This window comes from Gekko japonicus, unplaced genomic scaffold, assembly GCF_001447785.1.
Source record: "Gekko japonicus isolate JY-2015 unplaced genomic scaffold, Gekko_japonicus_V1.1 scaffold120, whole genome shotgun sequence".
NCBI lineage: Eukaryota > Metazoa > Chordata > Lepidosauria > Squamata > Gekkonidae > Gekko > Gekko japonicus.
The window spans coordinates 606056-616220 of record NW_015175973.1 but is presented as its reverse complement, the minus strand read 5'-3'; the positions used below and the strand labels follow the sequence as shown (position 1 = coordinate 616220).

General features: G+C 47.1%; 1 protein-coding gene across 1 annotated transcript in view; it reads left to right on the top strand.

The window, feature by feature from the left end:
• The first annotated feature begins 9997 nt into the window (after positions 1 to 9997).
• PACRGL (PARK2 co-regulated like) overlaps positions 9998 to 10165 on the top strand; it is a 19888-nt gene continuing 19720 nt past the window's right edge. The window contains exon 1 of the mRNA XM_015426105.1: positions 9998 to 10122. The gene's annotated coding sequence lies outside the window, so the exon portion shown is untranslated. The remainder of the gene's footprint in view (positions 10123 to 10165) is intronic.

Below are 10165 nucleotides of genomic sequence, written 5' to 3'. Positions count from 1 at the left end.
CCTACTTTTGTGTTCCAGTCCCATATGATTATCAGCACATCACATTTAGGTGTGTGTTCAATTTCTTCCGGGAACACTTGCACAAAATCTTTCAATTTCTTCCTCTTCAACATCTGTAGTTGGGGTGTCAGCTTTGGTTATGTTGATAGGCTTTCCAGGAATTCTGATGTCACTCGGTCAGAATTCGTATTGTAGCCCTTGATCGCTTGTGCTGTGTTTCACCTCACTATTAGAGTGACTCTATTTCTTCTGTCTTTGTCATTTCCCAAGTAAAACACTTTGTAATTTTCTGACTGAAAATGCCCTAATCTGATCCACTTTAGTTCATTCACTGCTGGGACTGCAATCTTTAAACATTCCAAGTTTTTTTTTTTTTTTTGTTTGTTTGTTTAATGATATCGGATTTACCTTGATTCATACTTCTCACATTCCATGTACCCAGGGGTCGTTTCGTAGAAAAAGAGCTAGGGGAACTCATTAGCATAACTCATCAGCATATACCACACCCCCTGACATCACCGGAAATGTGTCATAAGGCCACACCCCCTGACATCACCGGAAGTGTGTCATAAGGCCACACACACCACCCCCAACGGTCTGACATCAGGGGCCCGGCGGTGGACCTGCAAGGCCGGAAGGAGTGCAAAGAAGCCCCGCGAAGGCCCTCCCTGGCCCCAGGCAGGCAGGGGTGGGGAGAGGCAGGGAGGAAGCAACTTACCCTCCCTCTTCTCCTGCCTCCTCCTGGCTGAATGAAGGCCGGAAGCGGGGCGGCCGGAAGCAGGGGGCGGGGCTTCATCATGTGCCCCGCCCCTTGTGCCTCACCCGGGGGAACTGCGATCCCCCGCGATCCACCCCGAAATGACCTCTGCGTGTACCTATTAGATGTGTCAAACAGCTTTGGACTTTCCTTTTGCATCCGTTCATGTCAACAACTGAAATTCCTTTCAGCTTTAATCGGGTTGCATCATTAAGAATAGTGCTATTTCGAAGATGGGTCCCGAAACGCTACTTCTCTCATTGGGCATCAAGAAGGCTTTTGATACGTTGGAGACCTCTTTTCTCCATGCCTTACTGAAACACACAAACTTTGGTGATTCTTTTCTTAAATGTCCACAGGTGTGGAGTCAAATGATCTTATTCAAAGTGCCTCAAGTGCACCACTTCAGTGCAGCAGCCACACGGCTACCTTATCACAATAAACTGACAACCAATGTTTTATTTTTCTAGACCATATTGTCCATTACTGAGAACCGCAATGTGTATATATAGTTAGATCAGGGCTGTCGAACTCATTTGTTATGAGGGCCAGATCTGACATAAATGAGACCTTGTTGGGCCGGGCTGTGTGTGTCATAAAATGTAATGCCAGGTAGTGGAGATATAAACTTTATAAAGGACACAAACATAAATATTTTTTTTTACTTAGAATAAAAACATGTTTAAAACATCAGCACTCTTGCAATATTTTGTTTATTTAACAGTGTCTGATAACTGACACCTCTTGCTCTGAATTATTGCATCAAAATGTCTGTGCTGTTGCAATCTTGAGTATGCTGTTCAGGTGTGTATCTGTAAGCTGCAAACCTACTTTTGATTTATTGACATTCACCACAGAAATCTCATGCTCAAGAGTTCTGAGTCTAGGACCCAGGTTAAAACATGAAATGGCTGAGCGATTGAGAGAGTCTGGCGAAGCAAGCTATGATGCAGCAGCAGAACTGGAAGCAGGAGATGGCCAGTTCCACTGTGGGCCTGATGGAAGGCCTCCAGGGGCCTGATCTGGCCCCCGGGCTGCATGTTTGACACCCCTGAGTTAGATGATACTATATCAGTTTTACCAGAAGCACTAAGTTCACTGTTAATATAAATATCATAATCTTGATTTATCTTTGGACTTTGATATATATGAATATCAATCTCTTCCTGTTAACTGTAATTTCTTATATACATCAATATTTTAAAAAAACACAATAGTGCTATTTGCACCTGTCGTCTGCTCCCCCTCCCGTACCTGAGTGCCATCCAACCTGGGGTGGGGGCTGTCTTCCAGTACTATATCATTTTTTTTTCCCCATTTGGGATTGTCTCATCTTAGGGTTTTCAAGGTATGAGATGAAGTGGTTTATCATTGCCACCAGTCTGGTGTAGTGGGGAGAACCCGTTTTGATTCCCCACTCCTCCACTTGCACCTGGCTGGATGACCTTGGGCAAGCCATAATTCTGATAAGAGCTGTTCTTGAAAAAAGAGCAGTTACTGTCAGAGCTCTCTCAGCCCCATCCACCTCACAGGGTGTCTGTTGTGGGGAGGGGAAGGAGTTTGTAAGCCTCTCTGAGACACCCTTGGGTAGTGAAGGGCGGGGTATAACTCCAATCTCTTCTTCTTCTTCACCTGAGTCATTAGGGGCTAGGAGTAATTTACGTTCTACTTGAGAAATATCTGTGCATGCATCTGTTTGTCCAATATTACTAAATGACTGTCATTTGTGTTATATTGCTTGTAGTCACTCCTGCAGTAAAGTAAAACTTGTTAGGATTCCACTGTGCACCATCACCTACCGGTGTGCACAGTCTCGCAATATACAGGCCCTGTCTTTGCACACACTGCATCCATCATAGTGACGGGGATTTTGGTACCATATGTAAGGATCCACGGAATGGCCTCTCAGGAAAAAAGGACATAGCTTGCTTCTCGTGAACCTGAAACATTGGTTCAGGCTTCAGGCCTGGGAAAGATCAGGCTGTTAAACTTGCAAAAGCCGTTTTGCTAAAACCCACAAGAGTTTTCGCTGATTCATGCTGCTAATACCAGATGTCTTACTGGCAGGACAATTGTTTTGAGCTTGTTTAAGTAGATACTTACTGAACTAAATATATACAACAAAGATGGGAGGAGGCTGAGAGAGGGGACATTACTATCCTGCAAAAGACAATAATTTAATCTCTTCTTTTCACTCAGATTTCACTTACATTTATATATATACCCAGGGGTCTTGTAGAAAAAGAGCTGCCGGAGCTCATTAGCATAACTCATTAGCATAACTTATTTGCATATGCCACGCCCCCTGACATCACCGGAAGTGACAGAAGGCCACACCCCCTGACATCACCGGAAGTGTGTCAGAAGGCCCGGCTACTTACCCTCCTGCTTCATCCTCATTCCCAAACGGAATGAGGATCGAAGCAGAGGGCGGGGTAAAGAAGGGGGCGGGGCTTCACCACGTGACCCCCCCGCCCCCTAGAGGTTCTCTTCCGGAGCTCCGTACCTGAGAGCTCCCCCCCGACTAGAGCCCTGTATATACCTATATCACTCTAGACTATGCACATCTCATGTTATACATATAGTTAACCGTAGGAATAGAGTTTATGGGAGTTTTAGCTATGCTCGGGGAAGTAAGGTGTTTTCCAGAATTAAGGGCGGACAGAAGAACTAACTCGGTACAAATTAGGAAGTTTGGTACAAGAAACCTTATGTAAGGACACCACACAAGGGTCAAGATGACCCAGCGAAAAAGGGGAACTCCAAAGATGGGAAGCCCCGGGAAGAATGAACTAGCAAAAACAACTATTTTGTTTAAAGGACAGATGAGATAATATGAAACCCAACTGATTGGAAGACAATCTAAAGGTCAGAGTTTCTGATTGGCCAACAGGGAAATAGAATAGGCAAGGAGGGAAAACATAAAAGAAGAAAATTGGGCGGCATGAAGGGGGGGCAGAGAGAGATAGGAGTTCTCCTTGTTCCAACTTTTTGTCTCCAAAGGAACCCAGAGGGCGGTCATCTTCTTCGTCTTTACAAGTGCCTCAAAGAGTGGTGAGATAATGTTATTGTTGCACCGAATGATGCTTATAGCCTATCTGGCTAAGATTGTAACAGACAATTAGGGAACTATACAAAATGTGATTTCTTGAACAACTGATGATGGAAAAGGTGCTATTTGAAACTATGCTTAAATAAAATTCATAAATTCGCAGATGTATCTGGTCTTTACTTGTCAGAGAGAAGTCCACTAAAACACAGAGCATAACTACAAGATCCCGATCGCTAGCCAAGTGGCATAGCTAAAAAGCAGAATAGCCAACACATATCGCAATGGAGCAACAGTCGGAGGGACGGTGTCCCCTTCACAATAAATCTAAGCAAGAGAAGTTGATTTGGGAAGCAAATTGCCTTCTGGCCGCTGCTCAAGGTCAGCCTCTTTGTATAAGTGGACTGTTGGGTCTCGAGGGTAACATAAAACCATTAAGTTGTTCTTTGATCTCACACCTTCTGTGGAACATTCAAATCAATTAGGCATGAAGGCACTCCGCTTCTCTTCTTTACAGTGCAGAAAACTATTTTGGTGTGCCTGACGGCATTACTGCATTATAGATCAAAGCGATTTGGGCACTCCAGATCCAAGCAAGATATTTATGAGGTGCATTTCCCCCTGCCAAAGAAAGAGAGACTTGTTGCATATATTTGCTTCCCAGTGAAAGAGAAGGCTGTTATTCTGATCTCGATTTAAATGAAAAGCTTCGTGAGTGTATATTTAATAGGCAGGGAGAATTGATTTAGGGGAGGGAACTGGAGGGATGGAACCTTTCTTTAGCCAAAGGAATTTGTGCTTTGTTCTGCATCTCTGCTACACAAGCCTTTCTGATAATAGGTGTTCAGCTGGTAGAAGCAGTGAGACAAAATAAAGGTGTTCCTGCTGCATGCATTGGGGCTTGTTCCTGCATATCTTCGCTTCCTGCCTGTTCAGCTTTGTACATAAATAAGGTGTATGGCTGGAAGGCACGATGCAGCAACCTTGCTGAAGCTAAGCAGGTCTGTATCTGGGCCGTTAACCAACTGTACGTGTTGTATTCCTGTCTTATTGATTGCTGTGATGTTTTCCGTTCCCTTCACCGCTTGTGCTGCTACAGTGTTCTTATGGCTTACCCTCGCCTGCCATTGGATTCCTGAGGTGGGGGAGTGAGTGTATGTAGGAGTAGGGAGGCTAGCTTCAGTAAATTTTCCAAGCCGCCCCAAGAGACACCTTGGTGTCCTTGGAGAAGAGTCTATGTTTAGCTAGTTCTGGACCGTATATCTTTCATTGTCTTTGTAGTAATGCTGACACGTATGAATGGAATGTGGGATTGTAATTCTATGCACCTTTCCCACCCTGGCACCCCAGTTCTGACAGAGTTTGATCCCTGAACATCTCACATCTTCTAATAAAACTTTCACTAAAGAAAGAGTGCGTGGAGAGTGATTTGACTGGGAAGCTGACATTATGCTCAGTCACTTGCTAGTGCAGTTCACATCCTGCTCACAGGAATCAACGAAGGAGCTAATTGTTGGCTGAGCTATTCACATGTGTCTGAATTAATTTGTTTTTGTTTGATCACAGCTGACTCTCCCTACCCTCTGCTACTGCCTCCAAAGACACACAATTTTTATCTGCTTTAAGATTTTTTGAGTTGAGACTTACTACTTAAATGTCTGTTTTTGACTTTGGTGTCTATCTGCCCAAGAATCTAGATGATCTTGCAGTCAGTGTGTTAGCCAGCTTTTCCCTGACTCTTGATTTTCGGTCAGACACATAAAACTGTATTTCTGCTTTCAACAAGTGCTCACAATCCCTTCACAAATAAATGCTGCTGACTGCACAGGAGTAAAAAAATAGGCAATGTATCCAGTGCTGATCATTTAAAGGAGAAGTACAGCTGTGCTGGTACAAAGAAGGGACAGACTGCAAGCAATTCCATGCTGGACAAGTGGAATGTTTTAATGACCTAAGCTTTTTCTCTAGCAATAAACAGTCAAGTTTATTATTTGCCATGGTACATCTGGCTCTGTAGCAGAGGTAGTTGTTTCACTGGCAGAAAGCTGCTTGGCATGGTGCTTGAGACAAATTTCGACAAAATATATCAAAGCTGTCCAGTCAGGAGCTCACTTTGTGGGTGTTCAATCAAGGCAAGGTCATCTAGAGATCCCATTCACAGTCTCAGTTTGCCTAGCCAGTACCCTATGGACGCCGTCCTGAGTTCCATGATCAAATGGATAATCAATGTAATAAGTAAATAAGAAAACAATAGATGTTACAAAAGGCAACATCAGTCTCCAGAGTCCTTGTATCCAAAACTGACCTCATGGAAAGCCAACTCCCATTTGGGAAATACTTGGAGATTTGGGGAGGCTCCTGAGTCTGGCCCAAGCAAGCCAGTCACCTCTGCCAGAGCCTTCCCTAAGGCTGGAGCAGTTCACCTTGGAATTTATTTCCCAGCTGTGTTTGATAAGGTGGTTCAGACTGAATAGGAGTCGCCACCTGGCCAGGCCTGAGTGAAACCACCCCATTATTTCAAAATTCTACACCCTGGAACCAGATGTGGCAGAGCGCTTCAGACAACCTCTGGTGGACAACCCGGGAGTCATTCTGTGCTCCGACTCAGTTTTATCTGCAGAAGCGGATGGCCTGCCGAGGGATCCCTGAGGCAGAAGGATCGAACAGGTCTTGCAAAAAAATATCTGAAGCATCTTCAATTTCCCTCAGAGCCTCCATGGCAAGTTCCCTCTTTGCTAGAGCAATCTATTCCTGGACTTCTATCACGTGCAGGCAGTGGCATATGCAAAGGACTAAAGGATGAGTTAAAGATCACTCTTGTGGTAGCTTTTGCTGAAGACGCTTCAATCGACACAATCCAGCTATCGCCCAGGGCCACAGCCTCACATGTGACTGCCAGGAGAAATACCTGACTCTGCAATTGGGAAGTGGATCCTTTGTCTCAGACATGAGTGGCCAAGTTCAGGGGACTACATCTTTTTGGAGAAGGCACGGACAGATATTCAGTGAAGGATAACGACGAGAAGAAGTCACTGCCTTCTCACAAGAAAGACAGCAAGCCTAAGAAGTGCTTCATCTCCTTTTGTGCATCCAAGTGTACCTCAGGATTTTGACCTTCTAAAACCTCAAAAGGGAGACAGTAGCCCAAACAGTCAGGTAGTAGTAGTTCCTCCTTTACCAGGACATCAGGACAGAACCCAAGAGGGCCCAAAAAGAACTCTACAGCATGACTGTCACAGGGGCTCAGACTCACCAAAAGTGGGAGGTTGTCTTCAGTTTTTTGCAGCTCATTGGGAATCCACAGTGGGTGACAGGTAGGTCTTAGACACCATGACTTTGTTTTTCCTGGAGTTATGCCAGCTCCATGTTGGGAAATTCCTGGATATTTGGGGGGGGGAGCCTTGGGATGTTGAGGTTTGAGCTTGGAAGTTAGCAAGGTATAATAACATAAACTCGATCCTTCAAAGCAGCCATTTTCTCTGGGGAAACTGATTTCTGTCATCTGGAGATTAGTTGTAATTGCAGATCTCCAGGCCTCACCTTGAGGTTGGCAACATTAGTTCCCCTGAAGGAAATGACTCATCATCAGAACATCAGAACATCAGAGACGCCAATGTTGGATCAGGCCAAAGGCCCATCCAGTCCAACATTCTGTGTCACACAGTGGCCAGAAATACCAGTGCCATCAGGAGGTCCAGCAGTGGGGCCAGGACATTAGAAGCCCTCCCACTGTTGACCCCCCCCCCCAAGCACCAAGAAGACAGAGCATCACTTGCCCCAGAGCCCCTAGCTATACCTTGTGGCTAATAGCCACTGATGGACCTCTGCTTTGGAGGGTGGAGTCTATGGCATTATATCCATCTGAAGTCCCTCCCCACCTCAATCCCCACCATCCCCAGGTTCCACCCCACAAATATCTAGGAATTTCACAACATGGAGCTGGCATAACTACAGGAAAAACAAAGTCATGGTGTCTAAGACCTACCTGTCACCCACTGTGGATTCCCAATGAGCTGCAAAAAACTGAAGACAACCTCCCACTTTTGGTGAGTCTGGAGTTGGCATCCCGATCTCCTTCCCACCCAACAGGCAACCTACATTGATCTGACCCTCTCTCTTCAGCTTTCCATCTCCTTTCCCCCTGTAGCTTCTACTCAGGAAAACTATGGTCTTTCTCCACAGTGGGGACTAAAGCAGTTTACAGTATTCTCTACTTTTTATCCACACAACAACCCTATGAGGTAGGTTGAAAGTATGTGACTGGTCCAAAATCACCCAGTGAGCTTCTGCAGCAACATGGGGATCTAAACCTGGGTCTCGCAAACCCTACTCTGAAGCTCTGATCATTATACTACAGTGACCATTATACTACACTGACTTTCACAGGGTGGCTGCTGTTGAACAGGAGTAAGCAGCCAGGCCTAGTTGAATCATGCAAGTCAGGTGGCATCAAGGCACCCAGAGCGTGCTGCTAGGCCTAGATTTGCCAGCCTCCAGGTGGGACCTGGAGATCCCCAGAATTACAACTGAACTCCAGACAACAGAGATCTGCCCCCCTGGAGAGTATGGATGGACTCTATGGCATTATATCCAGTGGAAGCCTCTCCCTTCCCCAAACTCTACACTCCTCAGACTTCACTACAGAATCTCCAGGAATTTCCCAACATGGAGCAGGCAATCCCAGGCCCGGCTCCAAAATAGGCCTGGAAAGTGCTCTGCCCTCTCCGCCTGCCTTTTTAACCCAACCCCCCAGCTATTTAGCCATACTGCAGGAGGAATCCTCCCCAATCCCAGCTCCAGTTCTGCTTTTGCTTCCTGCCCTCTTTCCCCACTCATCATCCCTGTCTGTCTCTCTGGCTATCAGGCAGTCTATCTCTCACTGTTGATGTGGCGGGACCTGGAGTAGATCCCTGTGGCGGCCATTTCAAAAGGTATGGGGGGGGGATTCAACCCTCCCTGAGTTTGTTTTTTACTTTTTCTGCAGACCCACGGAGTCCCCTAAGTCTGTAGAAAAACCTGTTGGGGGAAAGTGTGCCCTCTGTGAAAAAAGTATCCGCATGCAGAGGGGACTGTTGAGAATTAAATATATAGATAAAATGCTACTGGGTTAGGGTTGCCACCTCTGAGTTGGGGGGGGGGGGAACCTGGAGAATTGGGTGGTGGAAACCGGGGAGGGCAGTGTTTGAGGGAGGGGCCTCAACAGGGTACAATACTACACAGCCCACCCTCCAAAGCAGCAATTTTCTCTAGAGGAGCTGATCTCTATTACTGAGAAGGAGATTGAATTTATACTTCACCCTTCATTTGGAGTCTCTGAAAAGCTTACAATCTCCTTCCCTTCCTCTTCCCACACCCTGTGAGGTAGGTGGGCTGAGAGAACTCTGAAAGAACTGCTCTTGAGAGAACAGCTTCAAGAGAACTTGTGACTGAGCCGAGGTCACACCAGCAGCTGCATGTGGAGGAGTGGGGAATGAAACCCAGTTCTCCCAGATTAGAGTCTGCGCTGTTAAGCACTACACCCAACTGGTGTAGTGGGAGATCTCCACACCCCACCTGGAGTTTGGTAACCTTATGCTGGGTTCAAAACAAATCCAAGATGCCCCAAAGGTCTGTTCAGACAGAGTAGCCCCACCCTACCCCCAGTGCTGGAGGAGGGCCTGGCGTGATCTGGACCATGGGGTCGCGAAGAGTCGGACTCGACTGTGCGACTGAACAACAACTTTTGAATCATTTTGAATAATTGAATCATTTTAACTGTATTTATGTTTGTATGGAAGCCGCCCTGAGCCTGCTTTGCGGGGAGGGCGGGTATAAATCTGATAAATAAATAAATGAATTTGAAGCTGTGATCATCGCCATGTACTAGGGACATTTCTAACCTGCCAAAAAAAGAGGACATTCCCATCCGTTTCTTAGAGCCCCAAAGAGGACGGACACCAAAAAAGAAGGAGGCCAGCCCCTCCAAGAAGAGGACACCTGATCCGACCCTCCACTATCCCAAACCCGCCTCAAGCTCCGCCCACGATGATCCTCCGCCTGCGGCGAGAAAGACGCCCGGAGACACACACACACACCCCCGGCAGAGGGCGCCGGCTCCTTCCGCCTCTCCCCCGCCCGCTGGCCCTGCCGTGCGCCTTCGGGAGGCGTTGGCCCTCTTCGGCTCCCGTACCTCCCTTAGCAACGGGTTGCGAGCGCCGTTGCCAAGGCCCGGGGAGCCCGCGAGCGAGCGAGCGCCGCGTCCCTTGGAGAGCGCCGGAGGCCCCGAGCTCCAGCCGCCGCTTCCCCTCCCCTCCCCTCCCGTCGGAGGGAGGAGCCGGTAAGGGGCGGAGAAGGGGGCTACGGGGGGGGGGGGGCCGGCC